This window comes from Scleropages formosus, chromosome 9, assembly GCF_900964775.1.
Source record: "Scleropages formosus chromosome 9, fSclFor1.1, whole genome shotgun sequence".
NCBI classification, from domain to species: Eukaryota; Metazoa; Chordata; class Actinopteri; order Osteoglossiformes; family Osteoglossidae; genus Scleropages; species Scleropages formosus.
This window is the reverse complement of record NC_041814.1, coordinates 13,267,266-13,277,404: the sequence shown is the minus strand read 5'-3', so window position 1 is coordinate 13,277,404 and position 10,139 is coordinate 13,267,266. Positions and strand designations below refer to the sequence as shown.

Below are 10,139 nucleotides of genomic sequence, written 5' to 3'. Positions count from 1 at the left end.
CAATGATCTACCATTAGTGACACGTGCGGCGTACACCCATAGAAACCATTTTTTACAATAATCTTACAAATAATTATCTCTTGGCAGCAAATATCAGATGAGATATTTCTGCTGTTATATTTACTCCTACCATGACAAACAAAAGGGTATGTATTCTTCCACATGAGTCAGTATTACAAGGGGGGGCGCAGTGGGTTGGACCAGGTCCTGCTCTCCGGTGGGTCTGGGGTTCGAGTCCCGCTTGGGGTGGCCTTGTGACAGACTGGCATCCTGTCCTGGGTGTGTCCCCTCCCCCTCCGGCCTTACGCCCTGTGTTGCTAGGTTAGGCTCTGGCTCCCCAGAAGAAGAGGGCTGTGAACTCAGTTGTGATATTGGGACAAACTGAGACCTGTTAGGTGCATAAACAATCACTGTGATTCATGTAGAATTTTTCTTTTCATGAAAAAAAAAAAAAAAACGTTTTGTATTAGAAACAGTGGAAATTTTTGAATACAGTTAGTTCAGCGAATTTTGCATTTTACATGTCCTTCAAGAAGGGATTTATGTATTTTAGATAACCAAGCTTAAGACGTCTCCGACTAGCTTGCCATCCACTTCACACATCATTTGTGATGCCATTATGTCTTCTGTGTGTTCAGTGCCCTGCGTGTGTACTATGTGTTTGACTTGTGTGGAATGTTTTCTGAGGAGACCAGAGATGTGTGGTGTTTTATCTAGCCTTTTGTTTCTCACTCATCACTGTCGCTTTTTTCTGTACAGTGTGAAACTAGGTAAACGTTGACTAACACAGTTTTGCACATAAGGTTGGCAGTTAAATAAGATCAACTGATGAAAAGTCATTCTCAAGGAGAGGTTTGCTTGAATTCCTTTTTTTTTTTTTTTTCCTCTGCTGTGAATTGCGTGGGATCTGGACTCGGAGTGTGTTTTCCCCCGGCATGACAGAAACCCTTTTTACAATCATCCTTTTAATGGACTGGGTCATTTCATGTAGAGCTATAAAGTCATTAAATTTTATCTAACTGTGTTAAGGCGCTTTAATGACAGCGATACTGAAGGGGAATTCTGAGCTGTTGCCAATCTAAATGTTAATACAGAGATAAGGAGGGCAGTCCCAGCAACTCTTGCTAAACCCTGGCGCAAATAAAATCCCTGCAACTTCATTTTATCACAGTTCTTCTGTACACTTGTTATTTTCGCTAAATATGTTATTTGTCAAACAGAAGTAAATATTTTTGTCATTTTTTTCATCATGTTAAGGGCATAAAACAAACAATAGTGAAATATGATTTCTCATAGCGGAATAATAAGTATCTTGCCATCAGACAGCTCCTGACTACATTCATTTATTCACTTAGCAGATGCTTTTCTCCAAAGCAACTTACAATGGATACTATGTAGTGTATCAGCCCACACATCTTATTCACCAAGATGACTTACACTGCTAGATACACTACTTACAATGGGTCCTCATCCATACATAGTGGAACACACTCTCTCTGTATCACTCACACACTATGGGGAAACCTGAACAACAGTGGAAGAAACCAGAGCACCCAGAGTAACCCCACACAGACGTGGGGAGAACAACCCATGTCCTCTCGCACCACCCGAGGCGCTGTGAGACAGCACCGCTACTCGCTGTGCCACCCGTACATTATCATGGTAATGGGTGGTGCAGTGAACAGCACTGGTGTCTCACAACACCGGTGCTGTGCAGTGGACATGGGTTCAAATGCAGCACAGCCTGTGTAGAATTTGTAAGTTTCCCTGCTGTTCATGTGGGTTTCTAGGTTCTCCCACAGTCCGAAGACCGTGTTTCAAGTGAATATTGGAGCCTAAATGGTCCATAGCATGTGTATGTACATGTGAGTGTGTTATATTGCTGTTCTGTATAAATAGGTGAATGACTATAGGGAGTTTAGTGTAGTGTGTCTAGCACTGTATACAATCTTGTTGTCAGCTAAGCAGTACTCATTACAATAATCATTATACTCCCGCATGGGAGGGGTGCGGTGGTGTAGCGGGTTAGGCCGGGTCCTGCTTTCTGGTGGGTCTGGGGTTCGAGTGCAGCTTGGGGTGCTTTGTGATGGACTGGAGTCCCGTCCTGGGTGTGTCCCCTCCAGCCTCACGCCCTGTGTTGCCGGGTTAGGCTCTGATTTGTCTTGGGACAAGCGGCTTCAGACAGTGTGTGTCTGTGATTATACTCCACCTTGGAGAGAAGCATCTGCTAAGTGAATGAATGAAAATGAAACATAGTGATGATGAGTGGAATATAGAATTCAAGAATCCTACACTACAGTAAGTTGCGTGGTTGAATCCAAAACTCTATATACAAAAGAAACTACTGTTTCAGATGTATTGCTTGCAATGTTAAAGGTTTCTTATTTAAGTTTTAAATAAATCTTCTAAGAATAATAAAACACTTGAATAGTGTTCAGTGTTGTTTAGCTTTGGAAAGGGTTGTTATGGCAAGTAATGAAAAAAAGTTATGACAAAATTGCAGCTGTTGCTAAATGACATAGTAAGAGAGTAACCAGAGGCTTAAGAGGACCTCTCACCCATAATTACATGAATACAGAGTTACAGGAGTTGGGAAGTGAAAATGCTTTGCAGATTCCGGAACTGGCTTGGGGCCTTCTCGCTTCATGATTTAGGCTTGATGCCAGCAGAGTTGCTAGAAGGCTGATGATGCAAGGCAGCATGCAAAAAGATTAGAAGCTATAAAAAAATGTTTCGCTGTGATGGAACATGGTGGGGAGAAATCCCAGAAACTCCTCCTTCTTTTCTGACTCAGTTCTCCCCGTGCCAGCAACACGTGCACAAACATGCGCTGGTTCATAGCCCAACAGCAGAGCACAGCAGAAATGGCAAATCCATATCTGTGGCCCCAAACATAGATATCTCCAGATTAACATACAGGACTGCTTTAAGAAAGTTTAAATCCTATTTACCATACCCAAAAGAAACTTAGTTTTAGTGCTCGTTTTATGGGGGAAAAAATGATTAAGGAAACCGTACATATAGTAAAAAATGATTTACTTTGATTTGTAATTATCTTCAATGTAATATAATACTTAATTCAGGAAAGTCTATGGAATTCTTACTCTATGTGAACTACAGCTCTAACTGTAATTACAAGGTTCTAACACCGACTCATTGAAGAGTTTGTGCTGATCACGTCTCCGTAATTTTGAAGGTTTTGTCTACAGAGCGTTTGTTGTTTACACCCACTCACTGAGAGGGAGGCTTAATCTTGATTCCTCACAGTACCAGATCTGGCATCAGTCATGTTGAGACACGACTGTTCATTTAATAGCGAGGGCAGAGCAACCCCAGGTAGAAGACTGTAATGTATGTAGAGCATCATCTATCTGCGGAGCCAACATGTTTCTCTATGAATACCTGTCAGAGCTAAGTAATTAATGTTGAGAGTCGGTAGAGAACGCAGTCCTTACCCGAAGCAGCCGGAACAAAGACAGAGAGTTGCTCTTGTAGAAATGCACTTGTCTGTCAGAGGTTGGAGAACTCCAGGAATGTAGTATAATGCCAAGTGCTGCTTCATCAGTGTCGTCACTGTTTCACAAGCATTTCTTCTGGAATGGACCACATGCTCACTGCTACTACTGCCATTACTACTATTGCCACTACTACTGCTATTACTACTACTACTGCTAAAATGATTCAGTTTTGAGGCATTTTCTAGGAGAACCCAGGCTGGGTGTATTACCTCCAAATGTGACAGCAGAGCGTGCTTAGTGCTCTGATGCCAAACCTCTCCATTTATATGAACACTAACTAACCAGTGACTGGTAAGGAAGACATGACCAATGCAAGATCAAGAATATTTCATGATATGCGAAGGGCACATCCATAACAGTTCGGGAGCATCCACCTGTTGATATGCACACCTTGGTACAATGAAATTATGACACCTTACTAGGAGACTGCTAGGCTCAAGTTCAAATGTCAAAACTAGCTTGGCTTGGCAAATGTTACAGGTAACAAATGGCCATCACAAACTGCATGCTAGTGACATATGTTTAAGATGTGAGTATTATAGCTGCTTCCTAGTCCTTTCAGTTTCCCTGTAATATGTCATGGAACAGAAAGAGCTGATACTGCTGGTACCAGACAGGATGTGTAATGTTCCACTAGGTAGGAAAGATATGTGTTCTCAGATTCCACCATAAGCATACCTTGTTACAACCAATCCATTCATTCAGCTATGAAACTGGCCCCCAATAAAGACAGGCTCACATCTAAATTAGTCCTTCATGAATAAGCAGATGGAATCAATCTATTGTGTGAACCTTACAAGCAGATAAAGAATGTAGTTTCTGATTTTCGTTGGTTAAATCATTAGCGTCATTTGTCAAAGTTTCATATGTGGGCTGCTGCAAATAGACTGACATTTAAGAATGAGGGTATGCATCATAAAGCCCTATGAGATGTGGAAACTTTTATTGCATGTGAGAGATGCTTAAGGTGTTTATATGTTATAATTTTTCATTATTTTATTTTGAAATTAATTTTCTAAACGATGGTTAAACAGGTAGATTTCAGGGTATGGAATTTTGCTGAGTCAAGGTAGCACAAATAGCCAGATGTCCTACTATACTGAAGTATCAGTAAGATGTAAAATGATGCACGAGGGGGAAAAAAAAAAATGATACCGGAAGTTATTTTCCGTAGGTTGTTTATAAATATCCATCTGCAATTTGGTTTCACCACTATGTATATATGCATGAGTGTCCCTCCCCACCCCTTCCTTTACTTTCCATTCATTTGAATTACCCTGCTGGAAGCCGTCCAATGAAAACTCTTGTCCTGGTTTCACTGTTATCAGAAGAAAGCGGTTCAGCTTGTAGGCAGGGGGTTCTGGGCTGAGCCTATGTGTATATAATGTCTCAGCTGCCATGTGGTTTCTGATGCATTGCTGGGGCAGAGACAGAGCACCATGGAGACACATGATTTCATTAGTAACCCCGAGGGTACCACAAGCTCCTCTCGCCCCAGCCCCACTTTCCAGCTCCTGCAACAACAACTGCAACTGCAAATATCCAGTGATGTGCAGTATCTTGATGACTCTGCTGGTGTCATTGGCCATCATAGCAGGATCTGTGATCTTCTTGCATCCACGCTCTTCACAAGTTTCAGAGGTAATTAAAAGAGATAGCATGGCATCTGTACTACAGAAGGAAAGAACATGATGTCTGTGTACAGTTATCTTAATGTAGGTATTTGGTAACCTTTTTCTACATTTTGCTTGAGACTGATCATTTAATTTGAAGTCTGACTGAGTGAAATCTGGTGCAAGGGGTGACTAGATGTGTCATTACATTCAGTTTCCTAGTTTTATGTATTTCAGTTTCAGAGATCATTTCAATACTATTTACTACGCTTCTTCTGTCAAGAATTAATGCTAAAAGAAAATTCTGACTGGTCAGGTTACATTTTTCTTAATTTTTCTGCAATGTTAAAATGGTCACTCACTCAGACATGTAATTCATCTTAGCTCAAAATCTCCATAATTTTTTCTCAGTGTGTACCAGCAAAACAGGTTTCACAAACTCGTGTTTCTGCTGTTCACAACCACTGCAATGAAATCAAAAGTGTGAGTAATTTTCAAATAATTTAAAAAAATCCTTTTTTTTGCTTTCTTAAGGGCTGCTGTTCTAAGAAGTTAAATATGACGTACACAATTCAGAAAGGTATGTGTTTCTATGCCCCTGTGTTTACTGACACCGTGATAATGTATAAGTCAGTGGTTCTTAAGCATGGTCCCCATGTGCCCCTGTGTATGCCTTTTCTTGCTATTTAGAGCTCCTGGTAGTGTAAACTGTAGATGTGAGCTTGTATTGCAACTAGGGTTCTAATTAATTTTGCTTGATTGAATTAGTCTATATACTCTTCTGGGTGGGGGGCCGTGGTGGTGCGGTGAGCTTGGCCGGGTCCTGCTCTCTGGTGGGTCTGGGGTTCAAGTCCTGCTTGGGGTGCCTTGCGACAGACTGGTGTCCTGTCCTGGGTGTGTCCCCTCCCCCTCCGGCCCTGCGCCCTGTGTTGCCGGGCTAGGCTCCGGTTTGCCGTGACCCCACTCGGGACAGTGTATGTGTATGTGATTCTAATTGTAGTGTTGCAGGTGCTCGACATAACCACAAAAGACCGTAAATCCTCAGCTAACACATTCAGTTTAACATTATTTGGATGTGGCACAGAAGATGGTGCTGGTGCAGAAGGTGGATTTGCACCGAGTGATTTCAGGATTGATTCTGGGCCACTGTGCCCATGCATTGGACAAGTGATCACTGATAAATGGATGGATGGAATTATTTGCATGATACCATGTTGTCAATTTACAGCTGAATTAACTACAGTTGATTGGCTGAAGACTGGTTAGAACAAAACCAGAGCACCCTGGGTTACTTGTGGACCATGGTTGAGGACCACTGGTGTAAATGAAAAAAATTCTGATTCTGTCTTTTGAGCTCAAGAGTAAACTGATTCATATTTTACATATTTAATCTTTTACATTGCTTGCTGTCCCTACATTTAATCAGAAATGTTTGCATTGACAAGTATGAATCATTGTAGAACTATGCTGTGACTGTGTGTGCACTTACAAGAAAACTCTTTTCATTCTTAGTGCCTAACAAACCGTCCCAAAATCAATACCAGATCTGCAAAATAACTAAAACTGGAACTTATTTGATCCATGGTAAAGTGAATATGATGAAGACCACAAATCCAAGTGACTCTTTAATACTGTTCGGGGAACTCAGGGAACAACTCGATATTAAACATGAAACCATTCCAAACTGCACGATCACAGTTAATCTTGTGGCGAAAGCTGATCTTGAAGAAAACACAGTGCTTTACTTAAAGTTCAATTTTGGTGAACCTAATGTGGAGAGTACTATATTTACAATCTATGAGATGTAAAAATGCTTGCAAACTAAGCAAGGGTGAGACTCTTTATGGAGGAAAGCAGGACGAGGACAGCAGGGCTGGAGACTAGCCACAGGTCCCGGAATAGGAGTGAACTGAACATGGAGAACGTGTGGGATCGGCCCTTCAGGATATGCATTTCCATGGCAACATAATGCCTACTGGCCCCTCTACAGTGAACGTCACCAGAGCATGCACCTGTATGGTATTGCGGGTCGTCACGGCCTACATGGATAAAAAGAGCGTTTACCGCGTTATTCAGGCAAAGCAAGGCTCACAGAAAATTGTAAAGCACTACCCATGTTCCTCCTGATCTCATCCACAATGCTGTTCACTACTACCACACTGTTTGACAGGAAGTGGTTATAGGTACAACAGAGCTGTTACTAAAACTGTTGTATAGTTACACTGAGAAGCAGTTGTACATGAAGTTGTACCAAATGTGCACACAATTCAATAAATTTAGATGTCTCACTTGTAAATATTGCTTACTTTGCTGCAACGCTAATTTTGCACAACCATGTCAAAATCATTTTATTCCTGCTGTTGATGTAATGCACTCAGTATATTCTTTGATATGTATGCCGCTTTGGAGAAAAGCATCTGCTAAATGAATAAATGTGAATGTAAATCATTCTAGTTTAAAGTGCCACATTTGTTTTTTTTTCTAATTCAAATGTCTTGTAGAAAAAATACTGGGCTCTACTACATTTTTGGGGCTGTTTTCACTTTAAATACTTGCTATAATGAAAGTGTCTCATTTTTGAGTACATATTGTATTATCATAAGAAGAATCAATTTTTTTTTTTTATCTGACAGCACTGTCCAAGGTGACTTGGTGTCAGATTAGCACCTTTAAGGTCAGAAATTTGTTCCTAATGTATGTATGCAAAAGACACTTACTGTAAAAGAAATCACTTCCATATTGTGTTTTTACCAGTACTGGTGTGTTGACAGTAATTCTTTCTGCAAATTTCCTACCTTTCTGTGTGAAGCAATTGCTCATGATATGAAAGCAAAAGCGGTGACATCATGGGGCAACTGAGGTTTCCGCATTGCTTCTGTGCCACTCCTCCCACTCATGCCTCAAAGGATACACAGCACTTCTGAGTGAATATTTAACAATTATTAACAATTGACAGTAAAAGGCATCTACCATCAAGGCAGTCCACACCGCTGTCTTTTTACCAAGGATTGTATTTATATGAATACCAAATTCCTATTTACCTGAACACCAAATTGATTTGTTGTTTAAACTAGAAGTATTGAGGTTTGTAGTATGCACTACTGATGGTGAGTGACCACAAAGCCAGCAGAGCATAATCCATGTAAGGTACAAACAGTGAGACAACAGGCATAAATGAAAGTTCAGAGTTCAAGTACACACACTGTCTGAAATCACTTGTCTTGAATGGGGTCACAGAGAACCAGAGCCTAACTCGGCAACACAGGGCGCAAGGCTGGAGGGGGAGGGGACACACCCAGGACGGGACGCCAGTCCATCGCAAGGCACCCCAAGCAGGATTCGAACCCCAGACCCACCGCACCACTGCACCCCCCACTCATTAGCTTTCAAGTGTCGAAGTAAATTTTATTGAACGACCCAAACAAACCTAAATGTGGCATTTTTGACTCTTGAATCCTGTATGTACTGTTGAAAATAATATAACTGAATTTTATGAATTTTATGTTTTAATCTTTACACGCATACTTTGTCCACATACTAAGCCCATTGTGCAGTGCTGTCTGAGTGCATTCATTTCCATTTGTAGCTGTTCTGTCAGTGCATTGTTGCTTCATTTACATGCATTTATCATTATTCAAAGAAAATAGCTGCATTTCTGCCGTGACAAGGAAGACTCTTAAACATGCTTTACTTTTCTTCCTGGTAGTTGCACGAGTCACTTATTTACCAAGATATTTGATGAGACACATTGATATTTAAGAATAAGCAGTTTGTACCTTAGAGAAGAAACATTTTTGAGATTATATCTGGGTATTCTAAATGCCCTTAGTTTGAAATAAAAATATGCTGCTCCACTGCCATGTTCTTACAATTCTTGTTTTTCCTTAAGCAGTCTTTTTTCTAATAGCAGCAGGTCACATGTTGGCACTTCTCAAAGTCCTGAGGTTAACCATTACTGGATGTTGTCACGATTTCAGTACAGTAGCTCTACAAATTAGCCTCTAGAGATACACGAGAGAGTTTTCACAAAAGATTAGCTCAGCATTGCAGCCTTCTTCCTTTGCACAAAAAAGTATTTAGGAACAGATCACTTTCATCTGAGACATTCATGCTGATGTGAAAAAAATCAGAGGTGCATAGCTTTACTATGCTGCATGTTTTAACGTAGAACTATGTGTGGGTGGTGAGCCCCAACCCACTCAACCAAATATCAGGTGGGTTGCTGCTGCATCCACCTATGGGCTCGTGCTGCACGGTGATGTCGAGAGCACGAGAAGTCGATGGTTGAGGCTCTGAGGCTGCCTGAGATGATTTTGCAGACTCCTGCACATGCTGCTCACGTTGTCGCTGAGCTGGTGTCTTGCTTGGCTGGTATCTGTCGTTTTCCTATCAGGGCGATACCTGTCTGATAGCACGGCTCTCTAACGACGAGCTGACGCGCTGACGTCAACGCTATGACGTGGTTCGAATGTGATGAAATGAGTGCAATGAGCGGCAACTCCATAACGAGCCAAGTGAGGGACATTTTTGCAACGTTGCCAGCGAGCCGAATGTGGGACATTTTCGCAATGGTGCCAGCTCGCTCAGGCTGAACCGGCAGTGCCCGTTCACATCTCATTCGATGTGGTGTTCCTTTCTCTGTCAAATTGAATATGCACTATCTCTCTATATCTTTTCATTTGTGAGCAGTAGCGGCGAGAAGGGTTGCATTTTTTTTGTGACAGGCAATTCCCAGTTGCCCCCCCTATGTATTGGAGAAAGACGTAGAACACTATGTAGTTGTACGTCAAAACATTTCCGAAGACCTGAGATAACCTTCGCTGAGTTCTCTTGTAAACCCTATAAAATATTGAAGAAGGATAAAACACATCGCCTTTTGTCACATCGTGTGCCAAATATTCTATCCTTTCATTTTTAATTTTTTTTGTTGTTGTTGCATAGTCTTAGATTTATACCGATGAAAGTCATAATAAATGTCTCAACTCATTTAGACTGGTATTTTTTGTAA

General features: G+C 41.2%; 1 long non-coding RNA gene across 1 annotated transcript; it reads left to right on the top strand.

Annotated features, from left to right (window-relative positions):
- The first annotated feature begins 5,098 nt into the window (after positions 1 to 5,098).
- Positions 5,099 to 6,731, top strand: LOC108923500 (uncharacterized). The gene is made up of 3 exons (XR_001965231.1): positions 5,099 to 5,159; positions 5,666 to 5,711; positions 6,644 to 6,731. It is a non-coding gene; the product is annotated as an uncharacterized LOC108923500 (long non-coding RNA).
- The last annotated feature ends 3,408 nt before the right edge of the window (positions 6,732 to 10,139 follow it).